Here is a 7,374-nt window from a genome sequence, read left to right on the forward strand (position 1 = left end):
GACTTGTCAAATTGTGATTTCTTTCATCTACTCATCCCTCTATTGAACATATTAAAGGCCTAACCCAGTCTTCTGCATGTTTCCATTAAAATAAAATACACTATAGGTGCCATCTTTACAGTTTTATCCATCTCAAAAACAACATGAATGGGGGACAAAGGGCAGATAGGGGAAGATTGTAGTTGAAGAAGATAAACTGGTAGTTTAGAACCACTTCGCTGACAACAAACTCTGTATCAAATTTAATGCTGTTCCTAAAGATCAAAAAGGCAGATGGGCACATGTAGAAATCAGGATGTGCTCAAGCAAAGATATGGATAATCCGCACTCTTGAGGATTTTTGTTCAGGGGTGTGTCCCCAGTGCCCAACACAGTACCCAGCAGATGTGCAATGGTATCTGATGCTCCCATTCTTCAGGAGCAAGCTCCGTGCCCTTGATGCAGAGAGATTTATATAAAGAAGGAACTGATAAGCAAAATGAATTTACCCTTTGGAATTCAGTGCCCTGCTGCACTTGTCCAGAGTTCTAAGGAAGAGCTTCTTAGAAATGTTTCTATTGCTGGAAGGCCTACGGGGAGGTTATAAATTGTGCATCTCACCTCCAAACCTCTGTGAATTATTAAGGAAAATGAGTTTACTATCACCTATTTTGTAACAATTAATTAACAACCACACCAAGGTCAAACAGTTTCTCCTTAAATTAATAATGTCCTCACTCATGATGGGTTCACTTTCTCAGAGAAAATCTTCAGGTTGGTTTGTAAGACTGTTGGCTATCAACTAGATCTAGCCACCATCTGGCCCCAAAGCTTTAATGGAAATTGCATTTTCCCACCAGAAGTTACCTCCTCAGAGACTGCATTTTTCCCCTGGACAGGATCCCCTTCCTTGAGCTCCTGGCTATAAATTTCAACTGATTTAAAATTTTCTTAGTGAATCTGCTATGAAACATTTAGACTGCCAATAGCACTCAAAAAATTAAAAATAACTCCTTGACCACATACTTTCCATGTTCCACATAAATCCTCACTTAAGACATACAGAGTATACAACTTATGGCAAATCACGTTCTCACAGAACTAGAAGTAACTTGTCCAAGACTCTTTAAATCATCTTCTTTCTTGACATTCATGAAAGTAGCATTTGGAACTAGTAAATTCAAAGAATGGTCTATCAGGACAAATTTAAAATATTTCCCATTCTAAAGAGTATATATTTGATGGGGTTAAATTTCACCAGTAAGACTCTGAGCAAAAAAGGAAAAGGCAATAAACATTCCCCTACCTAGGTAAAGTGAGAAGAATAGAACTTCAAGTCCCATTTACCTTTTAAGATTAAGCACAACTGGAAACAATAATATACCCAGGAGGAAGCATGAAACCATCTTTCCAAGGTGGGATGTTGCATGTATCTGAAACATCAAACATAACCTAAGACATCTGTGAAAGATACAGGCTGTCTTCTAAGGATAATAGAGACAAGACATTTTCAAATATATACAGCAGGATGGTCAAAACATTAAAGTTCTCAAGAAAATTCATTTTTATCACATATGTAAATAATTTCACAAGGAAAACACACAGAATACTTTCACCAGGAAAAAAAAACTGTTTACATAAATGTATAACTAGTTCTGAAACTTATTTTCACACAAACATAATTTTAATCCAGTTATCATTATTTTATAAACTCTTTACCATGTAACAACAACAAAGTCCACATAGTCATCACTGTAACGACTGTAGTAGGTTGGGTTCCTCCAGAAGCTGAGACAGATATGAATGCAAATAGCTTCTTTAGGAGGTGATTCCAAGAAGCAGGAAACTGAGGAAGTGAGACAGAGAAGGACGTCAGTGAGCAGGGCTCAATCCCCATTGGAGACCTTTGGGAGACAGTGTGGAACACGCTGCAGAGTTAGCCCAACCAAGGAGTGAAGCAGCTGGGGTATTTCTGCACTAACTGCCACCAGTCATTAGTTGAGGGCTGTTCCCAAGAGGTGTTAATTCCCCAACACTTCAAGGCTGCTCTGCTCATAGGCTGAGAGGTAATCTCACATTACTATGCCATTGCTTTTCTATTTGCTTTGAGAAATACAGATTTAATTGTTCAAGTTTCATAAAGAAGTCAGTGTAACATCCATGTGAAACTTCGAATAGGTACCTAGGGACAGAGATGTGTTAAATTGTTTTGTTTAGTAATCAATGCTGTGGAAAGCTAAGCACATTATTATTATTCAAAAGGCATTCATTCACTTTACACCCATTATGATAGTTATTTAAAAAAAAAACAGAAAATAGCGAGTGTTGACAAGGATCTGGAGAAATTGGAACCCTTGTGCATTTCTGGTGGGGATGTAAAATGCAGTTGCTATGGAAAACAGTACAGCAGTTCCTCAAAAACTTAAAAACAGAATTATCCGTATGATCCAACAATTCTAATTCTGGGTATATACCCCAAGGAATTGAAAGCAGGGACTCAAACAGGTATTTTATACACCATGTTCACAACAGACAAAAGGCAGAAGCAATCCAAGTGTCCATCAGTGGATGAACAGGGAAACAAAATGTGGTATATACATATAAAGGAATATTATCTAGCCTTAAAAGAGAAAGAAAATTTTGACACAAGTTACAATATGGATAAACCTTGAAAACGTTATGCTAAGTGAAATAAGCCAGTCACAAAAGAACAAATACTGTGTGGTTCCCCTTATACAAGGTACCAAGAACAGTTAAATTTATAGGGACAGAAAGCAGACCTGTGATCTCCAGGGACTGAGGGAGGGAGGAATGGGAGTTACTGTTTAGTGGGCACAGAGTTTCAGTTTGGGAAAATGGAAACAGTTCTGAAGGTGGATATTAGTGAAAGCTGTACAACAATGTGAATGCACTTAGTACCACTGAATTGTACACTTAAAAATGGTTATAATGGTAAATCTTATTTTATGTATATTTTACTGCAATTTTTTAAATCCTGCAAAATTTTAAACTTTTAAAAATGAATGAATGACCTGCTATTCTATGCAGCAATACAGATGAATTTTTTAAGATACTGCATACACATCCAAGGTCTTCCTCATGCCAGAATAAAGGCAGTGCTAGGTCCAAAAATGGAATGCTTTCGCTTCAGCTTTCTCTCCAAGACATGGTTCACTTACAGTTGTATGTTTCTAGTGTTTGTGCAAAGGAAGACAGCTTAAGAAACCAGAAGTTTTCAATACCCAGAAAGAATTGGCAGCAGAGATCTGCCAAGGGTGTCAGTGATGAGAGCTGGTTCACCTGCCCCCTTTGGAATGGTTGTCAGAATCTGTTTAGAAAGCCATCAAAGAAGGCAATTTTCAAGTGCCTTTTCAAAGACCTATTGGCAGGCTTCTCTCCTCAGCAGGATCCTCAAGACTCCACGAAGGAGGTAGCTTTCGTCCCCAACTCCTATCTCATTAGCACTAACTGAGGCAAGACTGGGGCCTGATTGGGTCTGTCTTCCATAGGATGTCTTGTTCTTGAAGGTGCAGGGGGTGAGTGAGAAGAAAGCCTCCTAATGGCTTTCAGTAACCTCATGCCCCCACCAAACTGAACTGTTTGCTGTTCAGTTCCCACCACCCTGTGGCGTGCACGAGCCTCCCTTCGGAGGAGAGAGATGCTTCTGCCCTCTCTCCCCAGTCTCTGCTCATGCAAATCCAACCCTCTCCTCCACGAACCCCTACCTAATCCCCACAGTTAGAGGTAATTTCTTCTTCTTCCAGAATCCCATAATACTTTAGCAATACTCAGGTTTTTGCATTTAGCATTTTCTACCTTGTATATTAGGTATTGCTTCTTCTATCTTATCTCCCTTACTAGGCTCTAACTTCCTTTAAGACAAGGTCCCTGTCTGATTTACCTTAGTACACACCCCACACAGAATGTTAGTTCAGCATCTCTCCCATAATAGGAAGTCAGTAAATATCTCACAACTGAATGAATAAATGAATAAACCGATGAACGAATGCATGCATGAAATCCTACAAGAAAAGCCCACCAAGCCTGGAAAAATCTGTGCCACCAACCGTTCATTTTTCAAATGCCTGTGTTTCTGGCCATGCCCTGCTCCTCCTCACCTCTGCAGGAAACAGGGGTTGTAGTTGGAAGGCCTGCCATCATCTTCAAACCTCTATCTTTACCCCTAAAGCCTCTGAAACACCAGACAAGCAATAATCCTCGTGGCCCCTTTCTGCACACCTCTACCACCAGCCTTACAGTCACTTCAAACCTCAGAGCCCCAATTCCTTTAGTAAAGAAGTCTAAGTATAGACCACAATTTTCCAACATTTCCCTGGAGCCTCTAGTTCCAAGAGGGTGAAAGGGCCATGAGGAGACTGGGATGGCAAGGCCTTAGGACGCACACACATACACACCCACACACACACTCACATTGTGCTTCAGCAAAAGCAGCTCTGGTTTATATTTTACTATTCCACAGATGATTTCACGGGAAAAAGCTTCCCTGCTTAAAAAAAAAAAAAAAAAAAAAAAAAAAGATATTTGAAAAACACCGGGGTAGCCCATGTAACTAGACTGTGCTCTCCAGGAGGGCAAGAGGTCAGAGTTGTACCAGTCATTACCCCTAATACCTGGCACAGTGCCATAAACTTAATTAGGACGTGTCTTGGTGGCCCCAGGCAAGAAGTGCCAAGAAGTGCCAATAACCTGGTCCTGGTCCCTGCTCCAGTATGAACCAGTCGGGCAAGTCCCTTCCCTGAGCTTCAGTTGCCTCATTTTCAAGACAAGGGGACTGGCACAAAGAGATGACGCTCGGACTTACGAGGAGGCACAGGATACGCTGGGCACTGAGTAACAGACACTGCAGGATTCCCGGCGTCTCCTGAAGGAACTTCAACCTTGGCTGTAGGGCTGAGGCCTGAGTCACCGCAGTCCGTCACTCGCTGGCAGCCAGGGTCGGCCTCTGCTTGTGGCTAAAAGAGCCAACAAGGCGGGTTCCAGCGGCCCGTTCTGCGCAAGCGCAGCCGCCTGACATCGCAGCGCCACGCGCAGGCGCGTCAGGACTCAAAGGCTCCGCGTTAGAAAATATCTTTATTTTTTATATTAAGACATTGAGTTGTACTTTGAAGTCTTTAAGAAGAATTTACATGTACTTTTATATACTTCTACCATTGTTTTTATTTCATTATTAAAATTTTCAACTGTTTTCACCAGCTTAGGCTAAATTATGCTACAGTAACAAATGATCTCAAACCGTGTGGATTTAACAATTAAAGTTTATTTCTTGCTCAAAAAGTGAGGGGGGGTGGCTGGAGGATTAGTCCAGAAGACTCTAGAACAGCAACGTCCAAAAGAACTTTCTAAGAGGATGAAAATGTTCTATATCAGTGCTGCCCCATGTGGTAACCACCAACTATATGTGAATAGTGAACATCTAAAATGTGACTATTAAGACCAAGAAACTGGATTTTACATTTTAATCAGTTTAATTTAAATTTAAACAGCTATATGTGGTTAATGACTACCATATTGGACAGCACCGCTCTAAAACAGATCTCCAAGAACTCTTTCAGCTCTGACATTCAAGAACTCCCCAAAAACCCTGTCTCCACCTCATTACTCCCCCTACCAGGCATTATGACTACATATCCCTCCCACTACCCCCAACACACACACACACACACACACACACACACACACACACACACACACACACACACGAGATGCTTGAATTAGAAGAGCTAACTTAGCTGTCTTCCTCAAAACAAACAGTAGGTGTCTCCCTTACCCTGAAACACCCACTGCTACAATTGCCTCAGAAGCTTTGGTGAGTAAAGCAGCCATTGTCCTTGTCAGTGTGCTGTCTGTCACAAATCAACGGGAAATCCCCCTATATGTCAGACTTTCGGGCAGTTTCCACAAAAAGCAGAAAGTCAGACTATTCACAGGCCCCCAGGTAGCGGCGCAGACAGTCACCACTAGAGGTTCTCTCCTCTTCTGAACCCCAGCATCCCCACCACACATCCTGACAGCATCCAACACTTTGTGGAAAACAAAGTCACAAAGAAATTGTAGATTGGTATATACTTGTCCAAGACTACATTCTGCAAACTAATTTTGCAAGTCACTCGCCTAGTCTCTGAGGCAGTGCAAAGACTTCATGTCTAACTGTCCTCCTACCTAAGAGACAGAAACTGTAGCTGTGACGTAAATAAATGGATTAGAGTGGGCACAATCCACAGGGCACTGAGAGAGTCAGGGCTAGAATCTAGATTCTCTGCAGTTTTCCCACCTTTGTAAACCCAGGCTGACTTGGGTTAACCAGCTCCCTCATTTTAGGGAGATAGTTTCAGACATCCCTGTTTCACAGGAATTACTATTGCACAAACATCACCATTACACAGACAGCGATGTCACATATATATCACATATTGCACAGACCTTACTATTGCATAGTGGTTAAGAGAATGGGCTCTGGATTCAGCATGGATTGGCATTCCAGGTGAACAGTCAATGAGTTGTGTCACTTAATCTCTCTAACCATCAGTTTCCCCATATATAAAGTAGATAGTTGAGAAAGCTGCAAGAGATAATCACAGTGGCAGGCTTCTACTTGTATATTTGATATTATTAAAGAGTAGTTCTTTCCTGCAGCTCAGCTATATAATAACTGATGTTCATCTTACTCTTCAAAAATGGTGTCATCAAAGTGGAGATGAAATTGGCTCTCCTTCTGGGGAGAGCATCTGGCTCAGAGAGAGTCTGTGACTAAACCCTGTAGGAGTCAGTGCCAAGCCCAAGCTGGATCAGCAGAGCCTGGAGCCTCTCTTTCCACTCATGTTCTTTGTACAGTTTGAAAACAGTGGCAGACTGGGGGAGTCACCTTGCTCCAGGTCAGCAGACAAGTCCTAAGACAACAGAGGCAGGAAATTTAGCTCATAACTGAGTGGTCTCCAGGAGGACACAAGCTGATAAAGGGGCCAAAAGTCCCTCTCATTTAGCGGTTTCAACAACAGTAAGATCCTTTACAAAGGGGGTCATAGATGGGCCACATCTGTTTAGGAACAGAGCCTTAGATGGGGAAGTGTCCTATCAAGTCTCTGATCCAACGACTCACCAAACTTCAGAAGCAGTGATCAGTTTTTGAGTCAGGCGGTCCTGAGTTCAAATTCTGACTTATGAACTATTAGTGGTGCAACTTTGGGTAAGTTATTTCCCCTCTTGAGCTTCAGTTTTCTCATCTGTAAAGTGAGAATACACAATTCCTGTTTGACAGTCTCAACAAATGGTGCCACTCTGGAGACATTCCTATTTAACATCTTAGTAGAACTATTTCACTCACTATTTTCTCAGCTTAGTTGAAAGTTTCCATTTTAACTAAATACATGTTAGTAA

The 7,374-nt window shown here is 41.5% G+C and overlaps 1 non-coding gene across 1 annotated transcript; it reads right to left on the reverse strand.

Moving 5' to 3' along the window:
* Positions 1–4,944: 4,944 nt before the first annotated feature.
* LOC116662861 lies at positions 4,945–5,056 on the reverse strand. The gene has a single exon (XR_004318951.1). It is a non-coding gene; the product is annotated as a small nucleolar RNA SNORA76 (small nucleolar RNA).
* Between the last annotated feature and the right edge of the window lie 2,318 nt (positions 5,057–7,374).

The sequence above is a fragment of the Camelus ferus genome, chromosome 3 (assembly GCF_009834535.1).
Source record: "Camelus ferus isolate YT-003-E chromosome 3, BCGSAC_Cfer_1.0, whole genome shotgun sequence".
Taxonomy (NCBI): Eukaryota; Metazoa; Chordata; class Mammalia; order Artiodactyla; family Camelidae; genus Camelus; species Camelus ferus.